Below are 13,542 nucleotides of genomic sequence, written 5' to 3' on the forward strand. Positions count from 1 at the left end.
AGCAAAATAGGTTGCCTTAAATACACACAAGTGCTGAAGAAACTCAGCAGGTCCCACAATGTCCAGAGGAGGCAATGTTCCAGGCCACGTTTCAGGCCTGAGCCTTTTGTCAAGGTAATGTACCTTTGCCTCCTCTGGACACTGCTGGCCCTTTCTGTGTATTTATTTCCATCACAGCACCTGTCGACTTTCTTGTCTCACAACACAAGTCACCTGGTTGCATTCTACAATCAAATTGAAATGCTGATCTCAACTCAAGTCCATTATTACCACTTCTGCTGATATTTAATTCAGCATTGTCAAGAAAAGCAACACTTCCAGGATTGGCTTTGGCAGTTCTCAGAAAAATTAGTGGGAGAATGGAAATTGGCCTGGGCATCACAAAATCTGAAATAGCACTCAATTCACAAGGAAATAGAAAGTAAATGAAGTATTCCTCTATCATCACTGCCAGAAATCAGGATTCTTTGTCAAACACAACGAAGTACCAAAAGCAAAGCACCATGGATAGTGGAAATCTGAAATTAAAAAAGATGCTAGATATAATACAATCAGAGTGAACCTCTGAAGAGAAATATTTCAAGTCCACGAACCTTCAGAGATCATCACCCCAAAATAATTTTTTGAATATTTTATTTACAAAAATCCATAATAATCTATAATAATAAAACACACTACATTTTCCAATTATATACAAGCTTAACCGTCGAGTCTAATTCCCCCCCCCCCCACCTTATCCCAATTAATATAACCAGAGACAAAATTAAATAGACAATTACCCTGAAAAGAGAGACAGCAACAATAAGTTAGTCCTCGTCCCCTATTCCTTTTAGCATTTCTAGACACATTAGGGACACAAGGACCAAAAAAAACAAGAACAAACTCAACAAAAAGACAGAAATTGTAGGATTTGTTGGGATTCCACCAACCCCTCCCCCCCAGCCTCCAAGTCTTCAAATTTTTGTGACTCAACCTAATTAAGATGGATGGACCCCCACACAAGGAGGGGGTAGACAGGAACGGACAGAGTGATGAAGCACAAGGAACCACACTATATCTTTGCACCTATATAGCGCAGGTACAGTTGGCAAATTTTAAGGAAGGTGAGGTATTTCCTCCTTAAGTTGTAGGCAATTTTCTCCAGGGGAACACAGCTTTGCATTTCCGCATTCCAGCGTGCAATGTCTAGATGAGAGTCTGACTTCCAAGTAACCGCTATGTACTTCCTGGCCACCACCAAAGCAATCAACAAAAATTGGATTGAAATTTGGACAGCTTCATCATAAGCCTCATGTCCATGATATTTTCCAACAGGAAAAACTCTGGGTCCTGTGGAAATTCTTTACCTATGATTTTTTTTCCTAGACTTGGCCTAGCTCTACCCAAAAGGGCCTCACCTTGGAGCATGACCAGTTGAGTGCACAAAGGTTCCCCTCTCTATGCTGCACCTAAAACATCGATCTGAAATTTCTGATTTAGCCTTGTTCAATTTCTGCAGCGTATAGTACAACTAGTGTAGAAAATTACACTGCACCAGCCTGTATCGAGTGTTAATAATTGTGATCATGCTGTCATGACATTGGTCTGACCATCACCTTTCAATTGTTACACGCAAATCCGACTCCCACCGAGATTTATGATGACCCAGCTTCAGACTTTCCGCTTGGAGTAAGAAATACATTGACACAATAAACATGCGTATTCTCTTTTCAAATCAAGGCATCTATGCCACTGGACTCCAGCAGGACCATAGATGGACTTAATTGGTCCCTTAAAAAAGACCTTACTGAAGATAGCAAAAGAATGTCCTATTTGACAAATCATATTTATTTTTTTTAGCTGTTCAAATGACCAAAGCTGCCCCTGCTCTTAACAGTCCTTGATACACCTGATCCCTTTCTGGCACCAGGTATCCAGGACTTCGTTATTTATTGTCCATGGTATTAAGTCATTCTGAGTCAGGGTGCTTTTGAAGACAGCCCCACTTTGTCCAAAGCACTGATTAATCTTGTTCCTTACATAAAGAATATGTTTTAATATGGGGGTGCCTTTGTCGCCAGATAATAATTTAGAGTCACATTTATTAATAAAGTCTTCTGCTATCTTTTCACCTATCATGTGCAGACAAATTGTGCCCAAGCCCAAAAGATTAATGCTATTTTTTCTTTACCAGAGGTGCTTGATTTGGTGGCTGTTTTCAGTATTCAAAATGTATTCCAAGGAGGTTCGGTGCATTCAGATGAAGAGGGCCCTTATCAGACAACACAGTAAACCCAGGGCCAATGTTTTTCTCCAAAAAACACAAGATCAATACAAAGTTCTGGACTGCATATAACAAACCAGTAAAAAATTCAGTTCACCAAAGATAACACAGGCGATCAGTACTAGGGAATACTGTCTTGAAATCAGTCATGTATGGAGGATATCATGTACAAGGTAAAAGTGAGGTGGGTCATGAAAAGTGATATTGTCAAATACAACTTAAACCTTGACATAATCTACAAGAGTAGATGAAATGAGTGCTATCTAAAAGGACATTAATCAACAATTTATTCGTTTTATGTTATCATTAAGTTATGGTCATCATTAACCATTATGTTTTCATCCTAGATTAAATAAATTAACTTAAATTCCCCAGATGTGTGGAGTCCTAAAGGTTTCATTGTCAAAAATACATGCCTCTGGTTTCTAGTCAGTAAGATAACCACCACGTTATTCTGGCCCATGCTTAAATTTTAATCATACATGATAGATATTCTGCCTAAAAATTACAAATAACACATATTTGCAGGGGAATGGAGAAATAAGAAAAAATAAAATCATTTATGGGAGTGGGTTTTCTCTGCAAGTGAGCTGGGCAAGGTGGGCACATCTGCACAAAATACATTTATACAATGCAATGTAGAGTCACATACCTTGACCCAAGGTCAGGTCCCCAACCTACGAGCAGTGTTGGAGACTCCCACGATGTGTTGTTTGGAGTAGCCAACAATAGATTAATTGGTCTGGTGATTATCCCTCTCACACCTCAAAAACACTCTTACTTCACTGAAAAATGGATAAAGTTCCCAATTAGAATCATGACCCATTTCATTTTACATTTCAAAAAGAATCAAAATTAATTGCATTGAACGAGTCATGAAATTCAGTGTTTTGTGGCAGCATCACAGTGCAAACATTCATATTATAACCATCTTACAACACTATAAAAAAAAATTAAAAAGTAATCATGTTCGAAAAGTAAGACAGTGTCTTTGGTTCATTAATCATTCAGGAATCTGATAGCGGAAGGGAAGAAGCTGTCCTTGTGCTGTTGAGTGCTCGTCTTTAGGCTCCTGGACCTTTTCCCAGATGGTAGCAGAGTGAAGAGGGCCTGGCCTGGGTGGTGGGGGTTTTTGAGGATAGAGGCTGATTTTTTAAGACACTGCCTCCTGGATGTCCTCAATGGAGTGTAGTCTGGTGCCAGTGATGTCTCAGGCCACGTTAACAACCCTCTGGAGTTTTTACTCGTCCTGAGAGTTGGCACCTCTGTACCAGGCAGTGATGCAACCAGCCAGAACGCTCTCCATGGTACACCTATAGAAGTTTTTGAGAATCTTCAATGACACACCAAATTTCCTCAAGCACTTCACAACGTATAGCCGTTGTCAGGCCATCTTTGTGATTGCATCAACATGGAAGCTCCAGGACATATCCTCTGAAATGCTGACACCCAACAATTTGAAGTTCTTGACCTACTGAGCCCTCAATGAGGACTGTGTCATGTTCCCCTGACTCCATCCTGAAGTCCCCAATCATCTCCTTGGTTTTGCAGATGTTGAGTGCAAAGTTGTTGTCATTACACCATTCAATGAGGTAATCTATCTCCCTCCTGCACACTTTGCAATTCTACTGACAACTGTGGTGTCATTGGCATACTTCAAGGAATATTTTCAACATTACACTTCATTTCAAGTAACCTTCTACTGCACATCAACAACTGTAGTAGCAACAATGGAAATCACCAAGTTCCTTGGAGTTCACTTAACTGATGATCTATCTTGGACACTGAATACCGCCTCATTTGTCAGGAAGGTCCAACAGCGACTGCACTTCCTGAGAAGACTGAAACGGGCAAGGCGACTGGCCACCGTCATGTCAACCTTCTACAGGAGCTCTATCAAGAGTGTCCTGGCCAGCTGTATCACAGTGTGATATGGTTGCTGCAGAGAAATGGATCGGAGGTCAATCCACAAGTCAGTAAGAGTGGCAGAGAGGATCATTGGACCCTTCCATACTGTACACAGCATCTTTCAGCTGCTCCCGACAGGGAAGAGACACAGGAGGATCAATGCCAGCAGCACCAGGCTGAGAAACAGCTTCTTCCTACAGGCAGTGGGAACGCTGAACGACCAAACAATATTAATTTATTGATAAAATACTTATCCTGTATATATGTAATATTTGTCTGCATGTATGTTATGTCTAGTTGTGTGTATGCATGTTTTGCACCAAGGACTGGAGAACTCTGTTTCGTCAGGTTGCACCTGTACAATCAGATGACAATAAACTGGACTTTTGGACTGTGGAAATAAGAAAACTACCACTTAAAAAAAAAATCAATTTTAATCACCACTCTGCCCTGATGGGATGGAAAGCATTCATATGTAAAAAATAATAATATTCAAACTGCAATAATTGTTCAACACCACTGGAAAGAACAGAATCTATGGGAGATGAAATGGGAAACCTAATCAGAGGTATGGTGCAGGTAGATATATGTCCATTTAAAACCAATAAGTATGAATTCTTACTCAACCCACCAAATAGCAGGATAAAATGCATGAGGAAAGAATGAACTAGTTCGGTTGCAATTATGCAGAATTGCCAAAGGCTGTTTATGGTGCAACAGTTAGGAGTCCAGGAAGGAAAAAAAAACAGGAATTAAAGTGAATTACACTGTAAAAGCTTTATTCAAAATCAGCACAATGAGTGGCACTTAATGCTACTTAAAAAGGCCTGCCATTTTACCCCAGAATCTGATCTACTTCTACATTATAATCAATACAAAACGGTTCTATATAAACAATGCAACTTTTTTTTGCAAACTATATTTTTTTAAAGCCTTGGCTACTGTAGAAAAGTAATGCTCTAGGCTGAAGCTCCACTCCAGCACAATGCGCTAAGCAGGAAGGCTGGGACAAGCCTAATTTGGAAATATTGTTCATTTACTTGACTTGCTTGGGAGCAAATGTGCATTCATGTGCCTATGTGGAAAAGAGGCGAAGGGAAGGACTGGAGAGTAAGGGACAAGGCATGCTTAAATGATCAAAAGTAGAGTCAAGCACTAATGAGCATTTCACACATGGGAGTGGCATGTCTAAAGCAAAATTATGCAAAATTGCATAACAGTTTAGAAACAGCCCCAAAAGCCCTGACTAAAATAGCAGTATTAGATTTTGAGATGACATCAGCAGATTGGGCAATCTGCAGCAGTGTGAAATTATTCAAGTCTGGCAGAAAGCCACAGTTTCTTCATTTAGTAAGAGCGTTAGCAAAGGGCACAACTGGCTAAGTAACAGCACAGTTCATATAACCACTTACAGCACAGAACAGGCCAGTTCGGCCCTACTAGTCCATGCTGTAACAAATTCCCACCCTTCTAGTCCCACTGACCAGCACCCAGTCCATACCCCTCCAGTCTTCTCCTCTCCATGTAACTATCCCGTCTATCCTTAAATGTAACCAATGATCCCGCCTCAACCACGTCTGTCAGAAGCTCATTCCACATCCCCACCACCCTTTGCGTAAAGAAATTTCCCCTCATGTTCCCCTTATAATTTTCCCCCTTCTTAAACCATGCCCTCTAGTTTGAATCTCCCCCACTCTTAATTGAAAAAGCCTATCCACGTTTACTCTGTCTGTCCCTTTTAAAATCTTAAACACCTCTATCAAGTCCCCACTCAATCTTCTACGCTCCAGAGAAAAAAGCCCTAGTCTGCACAACCTTTCACTGTAACTCAAACCTTGAAATCCTGTCAACATTCTCGTGAACCTTCTCTGCACTCTCTCTATTTTGTTTATATCTTTCCTATAATTTGGTGACCAAAACTGTACACAGTACTTCAAATTTGGCCTCACCAATGCCTTGTACAATTTCATCATAACCTCCCTACTCTTGAATTCAATACTCCGATTGATAAAGGCCAACATTCCAAATGCCTTCTTCACCACACCATCTACCTGAGTATCAGCCTTGAGGGTACTATTTACCACAACTCTTAAATCCCTTTGTTGCTCAGCACATCTCAATAGCCTACCATTTAATGCATATGACCCATTTAGATTTGCCTTTCCAAAATGTAACACCTCACACTTATCTGTATTAAATTCCATCAGCCATTTTTCAGCCCACACCTCCAGACTTCCTAAATCACCTTTTAATCTACGGTAATCTTCCTCACTGTCCACAACACCACCAATCTTTGTATCATCCGCAAACTTACTTATCCAATTCTCCACCGCTACTTCCAGATAGTTAATATATATAACAAACAATAGTGGACCCAGGACCGATCCCATGCAACTTTCTACGATAGAGAAATTACTGCATACAGCCCGCCGAACTTCTTCACAAAGGATTGAAATTTGGCCACTCAAACAGATCTACAGCACACGCACATTAATTATATCACCATTCTCAGCCCTACAAGGTAGTCGCAGAGTGAAACAGGGAAGTCTGATTGTATTAAAAACACACCGAAATGCTAGGGAAACTCAGCCAGTGAGCCCTTCAAGGAAAATTTTGTCTCCTAAGGACGATGAAAGACCGACTGAGTTCCTCCAGCATTTCTGTGTGTTTTTCAACGCAGATGCAGAGAGGAAGTTGTATTTAAACCGATTCCACCTCTTATGTCCCCTCATCAAGTGCTTAACAGACAGGTAGCAAATCTATGGCAACGTAAACATGAATGTCCATTTCCTGCTGGATCAGTGGGACTCAATGGGCCACTGTTGAGAGGAGAGGGACAGAAAAATTAAAGAAAAAAAAATCACTGTAATTTGTTGAGTGATAATGGATGAAGTAGGTAAGGACTTTGTGGGGTAGAAAACTGTCAGGTATCTTACTCTGACTTTAAAAATGCAAAATGTCACATCTCTCGAACAGAAGGCCCTTATCATGCAGTGAAAAAGCCTGACAGTAAAGGCAGAGATTCTCTGTCCTTACATCGGGAAACTTACCTCTATGAATGTGCCAAAGTTGGCTCCAAGGAGCCGACTGCAATCCCTCTCGGGGAGGGATCATCAGTGGAGCACTGCACTCAGCTGCCTCTCATGAATGTACTGCCGCCACAAGCAGCTGGCCAGGGCAGGCTGATGACATCACGATGATGCCATCCATCTCCCCCTCCCTCTATGATCCCCTCAGGACAGGGGGGCCAGTGGAGCGGTCAGGTCGGAGTGGGAGCAGTCGGGGCAGAGGGCTGCTCGTCAGCGGTTCAAAACATGGCAGAGCAATGGTCACCTTCCCTATCCATAATTCCTGCACGCACCTGAAACTGCTGTTTTCCAAAACAGATCCAGCTGCATGGGGGAATTATGGGTAGGGAAGACAGCCATTGCTCTGGCGTGTATTTATTACGGGCGGCGCCATGGTCCCAGTCATCCCACCTCTATCAGCTCTGGAGGGCGATACTCAACATAAATGTGACACAAGAGCAGCCTTTTAGGCCTGTTCCACAAAAAGCAAATTTATATTTTTCCCTCCGCACATATAATTGGCCTCCAGGCAGAGGTTGGCATGAAAGGGCCGAGTGATAGCCTTTGAACATGCTGAAGTTTCACACTTAGAATTGGTAACAAGCCATGATAAACAGCAATCAAATCCTTCAGGTAGAGGGCAAATGTTGTATGAGCAGCGCACAAGTTAGCGCATCACTATTACAGCACCAGTGACCTGGGTTTGAATCCAGAACTGTCTGTAAAGAATTTGTACGTTTTCCCCTGTCTGCATGGGTTTTTCACTGGGTGCTCTAGTTTCCCCCGCAGGTTAATTAGGTGACGTTGGCTTGAGGGGTGAATCTATGTCTCAACTTAAAATTTAAATTTAAATACACTGTATCCCCGCTCACCAATTTTATCAAGGTGCGCAAGGTAAAAGGTTTGTGTGAAGTAAATTGCATTCTTTCTTCTTTGGCTTGGCTTCGCGGACAAAGATTTATGGAGGGGGTAAATGTCCACGTCAGCTGCAGGCTCGTTTGTGGCTGACAAGTCCGATGCGGGACAGGCAGACATGGTTGCAGTGGAAAATTGGTTGGTTGGGGTTGGGTTTTTCCTCCTTTGTCTTTTGTCAGCGAGGTGGGCTCTGCAGTCTTCTTCAAAGGAGGTTGCTGCCCGCCGAACTGAGAGGCGCCAAGATGCACGGTTTGAGGCAATGTCAGCCCACTGGCGGTGGTCAATGTGGCAGGCACCAAGAGATTTCTTTAGGCAGTCCTTGTACCTCTTTGGTGCACCTCTGTCACGGTGGCCAGTGGAGAGCTCGCCATATAACACGATCTTGGGAAGGCGATGGTCCTCCATTCTGGAGACGTGACCCACCCAGCGCAGCTGGATCTTCAGCAGCGTGTACTCGATGCTGTCGGCCTCTGCTATCTCGAGTACTTCGATGTTAGGGATGAAGTCGCTCCAATGAATGTTGAGGATGGAGCGGAGACAACGCTGGTGGAAGCATTCTAGGAGCCGTAGGTGATGCCGGTAGAGGACCCATGATTCGGAGCCGAACAGGAGTGTGGGTATAACAACGGCTCTGTATACGCTTATCTTTGTGAGGTTTTTCAGTTGGTTGTTTTTCCAGACTCTTTTGTGTAGTCTTCCAAAGGCGCTATTTGCCTTGGCGAGTCTGTTGTCTATCTCGTTGTCGATCCTTGCATCTGATGAAATGGTGCAGCCGAGATAGGTAATCTGGTTGACCGTTTTGAGTTTTGTGTGCCCGATGGAGATGTGTGGGGGGCTGGTAATCATGGTGGGGAGCTGGCTGATGGAGGACCTCAGTTTTCTTCAGGCTGACTTCCAGGCCAAACATTTTGGCAGTTTCCGCAAAGCAGGACGTCAAGCGCTGAAGAGCTGGCTCTGAATGGGCAACTAAAGCGGCATCGTCTGCAAAGAGTAGTTCACGGACAAGTTTCTCTTGTGTCTTGGTGTGAGCTTGCAGGCGCCTCAGATTGAAGAGACTGCCATCCGTGCGGTACCGGATGTAAACAGCGTCTTCATTGTTTAGGTCTTTCATGGCTTGGTTCAGCATCATGCTGAAGAAGATTGCCATTAGTTTTGGCTAAATCAACAGAATCCCATTACAATTGTAATTATATTTTCACTAAAACATGATGAACGGTGAGAGGTCAAGAATACATTTTGATATTCTCTTTTAAAACCCGAAATTTGGAGGGGGGCATGGCAAGATGGCGTAGAGTCTGGACGTGCAATCTCGACCTCTCTGGCCAGACTTTTAAATACCTGTTTTTTAACCCTTTGTTTTCAAGTTTAAACTTTTTAAATTTTAGTTTAAAGTATTAAGGAATTATTATGGCCACTAATGGTAAAAAGACTAAACCTCAAGTTCATAAGAAGTTACATGTTCGAAGTGCTGAAGATTTGGGGCCTAGACGACTTGATTCCGCCCCAGGCTTAATCTCTTCATTGTCTAAACCACAAAGATTGCCTGTGGGAGCTGAAAAAAAAGCCCTATTACTCACCAAATGAAGGATGGCACTGGAATTACCCGTTCTCTGGAAGAAGGTGCTTGTTCCCAAGAAGTGGACCCCAATTTGGAAAGCCTTTCTATTTCAATGGAGGGAGCACATAGGAATCAGGTAGCATTTCAATCTAAAGAAATTGTTTTTCTTTGTGAATTGATGAAAAAACAATGAGACACGGGGGGGGGGGAGACCAGCGGCGACCCCCTGAGGAAGTCAGGCTGCCGTCACTGGGAGTCCAGACCCGCAGTAAAACTTTTAAAATGCCTTCTGTTGAGTTGCAGCAGGAGCTGCAGTTACCTTGTTCTGCCACTATGTCAGAGAGAGCAGAGCTGAGCTTTACTGAATCACAGTGTATGCAATTAAATGAAGTTATTCAAGCTGTTATAAAACCTTTGTTGACATCTCAAATGAATGAAATGGCTCAAATGAATGCTGGTACAAGTTCAGAATTAAATATGGTTAAGACACCTGTGGATGCATCTTATGAAGAATTTAAAAAATTTCAGACTGATTTTTTGGACTGTAAACAACAAGTGACTTCTAACACAAAAAAAGTGTTGAAGGTGGAAAAATCAGTCATAGAATTAGGAGAACGTGAGAAGGAGTGAGAAAGAAAAATAGATTATTTGGAGAATCAAAGCAGAAGGAATAATGTGAAAATTGTTGGTTTGCCAGAAGGTATAGAAGGACAAGATCCTCTTTGTTTCTTTAAAGACTGGATTCTGCAAATATTAGGGCAAGAATTTTTCTCTGAGGGATTGGCACCAGAAAGAGCCCATAGAGCTTTAAGAAGAATACCCTCAGCCAGTCAACCATCGAGACCGGTAATAATTCGATGTTTGAGTTATTTGGATAGAGAAGCAATACTTCGACTTCCAGTACAAAATGCGAGATGACAAACCCCATTATTGATTCAGAATAGCAGAGTCTTTTTTTAATCCTGATCTGAGTCAAGAGGTCATTCAACATCAACGTCGATTCAATCCAGTTAAAGAAGTTTTGTGGCATAAAGGTTATAAGTCTACTTTTCGTTATCCTGCAGTTTGAAGGTGTTTTATGGAGACTATCAATTTTGGTTTTTGAAACTGATTGTGAAGCAATGGTTTTTGCTGATTCATTGCCAGATATAAGAGGACAAAGACGTGGTCCACCATTATCTCCTAAAGAAAAATCTGGTTGCTCTGGAAATGGAAGAAATGGGAAAAATGGGAATGGAAAGAGTCTACCTCCTTCTGAAATGGGATCTTCGAGATTGGAATCTTCTGGATGAAAAGAAGAACATTCTTATTCTATTTTTTTCTTTTGTTATTATGATTTTTTTGATGTTATTGACTGTCTGGGGAGGGAGAGATTTGCACTAAGTTCTTTACTAGTCATCAGCCACTGGTGGGTGACCCACACCCAATTTTTGTTTAGGGGATTACTACCTTTTGGTAGTTTTTTTTTGGGGGGGGGGGCAATTTTCTTTTTTTTTTCTTTAATTTTTTTTAAGTTTTGAATTTGTGATTTTTTTATTGGAGGGCCTATATACATTGATTTGAGTTTCTATATAAAGATATTATTGGTATTTAGTAATAACAGTAGATATGTTAAAATTGAGGTTTGCTACTTTTAATGTTTGAGGATTAAATAGTTGGTTAAACGTAAGCGAGTCTTGGCATATATTAAGAAAATGAAAATTTATATTGCCTTTTTGCAAGAAACACATTTGAATGTGAAGGAAAGCGTGAAATTAAAAAGGGACTGGGTTGGGCATGTATATTCTTCTTCATTTAATTCTGGAGCTAAAGGTGAGGTAATATTGATACATAAAAAATTTATCTTTTGAATTATAATCATTGGAGGAAAAGGCAGGATGTATTCTTAAATTGAATTGTAAGATTTTTAGTGAATTTTGGACTTTACTTAATATTTATGCTCCAAATGCACAGATGATGAAATATTTATTTCGGATCCATTTTTATGTTTGGGTCAGGCTAATGATAATATTTTAGTTGGTGGTGATTTTAATTGTGTTTTGGAACCTTTATTAGATAAATCTCCGAAGAAAGTTAAGAAATCTAAGATGGCAGTTCAGGATCAAGCGTTGATGAAAGATCTTAATTTAGTAGATATTTGGAGACGTCTTAATCCGAAAGAGAAAGATTTTTCCTTTTATTCATCTAGACATGAATCGTTTTCAAGGATTGACTTCTTTTTAGTATCGGCACATCTACAAGGGAAAATACAACAAGCATTATAAAAGTAGGGTGATTTCAGATCATTCTCTGTTATATTTTACATATGAAACTTCTGAGAAAATTCAAATAGCTTATCGTTGGAGATTTAATACAATGTTGTTAAAAAATATGGTATTTATTGATTTTTTGAAAAAACAAATTAATTTTTTTTTGAAAGAAAATTCTAATTCTAATTCTGTTCAAAGTAAGTTTGTATTATGGGATGCTATGAAAGCCTATTTGAGAGGACATATATACTTCTAAAATAAAAAAGAATCGATTAAATCAGAGTCTTGAATTAGAGAAACAGATCGATGAGTTAGAAAAGGAATTTCAGAAAGATGCTACAGAAGATCAGAAAATAGAATTATCTAGGCTGAAATTGAAATATAATACTTGCAATCTTATCAATTTGAATGTGTGATTAATAGGTCTAAACAACGGTATTACGAATGGGGAGAGAAAGCACATAAGGTATTGGCGTGGCAATTGAAGAAAGAACAGATATCGAGGACTATTAATGCTGTTAGATGGAATACATAAACCTCGTGAGATTAATGATGAATTCTATAAAAAGTTATATACATCTGAAGGAAAACAGGAAACTGGATCGATTGATCTTTTTTTAAAATCACAGTTGAATTTACCAATATTCTTTCTTTGGCTTGGTTTTGCGGACCAAGATTTATGGAGGGGTATGTCCAAGTCTGCTGCAGGCTCGTTGGTGACTGACAAGTCCGATACAGGACAGGCAGGCACGGTTGCAGCGGTTGCAAGGGAAAATTGGCTGGTTGGGGTAGGGTGTTGGGTTTTTTCTCCTTTGTCTTTTGTCAGTGAGGTGGGCTCTGCGGTCTTCTTCAAAGGACGTTGCTGCCCACCGAACTGTGAGGCGCCAAGATGCACGGTTGGTGGCGATATCAGCCCACTGGCGGTGGTCAATGTGGCAGGCACCAAAAGATTTCTTTAAGCAGTCGTTGTACCTCTTCTTTGGTGCACCTCTGTCTCGGTGGCCAGTGGAGAGTTTGCCATAGAACATGATCTTGGGAAGGCGATGGTCCTCCATTCTGGAGACGTGACCCACCCAGCGCAGTTGGGTCTTCAGCAGCGTGGATTCGATGCTTGCGGACTCTTCCAGCTCGAGTACTTCAATGTTGGTGATGAAGTCATCCAATGAATGTTGAGGATGGAGCGGAGACAGTGCTGATGGAAGCGTTCTAGGAGCCGTAGGTTCGGAGCCCATGATTCGGAGCCGAACAGGAGCGTGGGTATGACATAGCTGATCTTTGTGTGTTTCTTCAGGTGGTTGTTTTTCCAGACTCTTTTGTGTAGCCTTCCAAACGCGCTATTTGCCTTGGCGAGTCTGTTGTCTATCTCTGTCGATCCTTGCATCAGATGAAATGGTGCAGCCCAAGAAAAGGAGAATGAGGAAACAAATGGTAAAACTAAACAAAAATGGGAACAAGATTTAAATATAAAGATAAAAAAGGAAACATGGGAGAAATTATGTTCTGGAACGATGAGAAATACAATAAATACGAGGCTGCGTATGATACAATATAATTGGTTACACAGGCTATACATTACACCGC

At 41.1% G+C, this 13,542-nt stretch overlaps 1 protein-coding gene across 10 annotated transcripts in view; it reads right to left on the reverse strand.

Moving 5' to 3' along the window:
- Positions 1-13,542, reverse strand: part of LOC138754900 (GRB10-interacting GYF protein 2-like) — a 128,264-nt gene that overhangs the window by 87,587 nt on the left and 27,135 nt on the right. For 9 of the 10 annotated variants that reach the window (XM_069919878.1, XM_069919876.1, XM_069919875.1 and 6 more), the window contains exon 4: positions 2,916-3,048. The gene's annotated coding sequence lies outside the window, so the exon portion shown is untranslated. Of the gene's footprint in view, positions 1-2,170; positions 2,252-2,915; positions 3,049-13,542 lie in introns of all 10 variants that reach the window. The other variant, XM_069919871.1, reaches the window with a different exon arrangement.

Source organism: Narcine bancroftii, chromosome 2 (assembly GCF_036971445.1).
Source record: "Narcine bancroftii isolate sNarBan1 chromosome 2, sNarBan1.hap1, whole genome shotgun sequence".
Lineage (NCBI taxonomy): Eukaryota > Metazoa > Chordata > Chondrichthyes > Torpediniformes > Narcinidae > Narcine > Narcine bancroftii.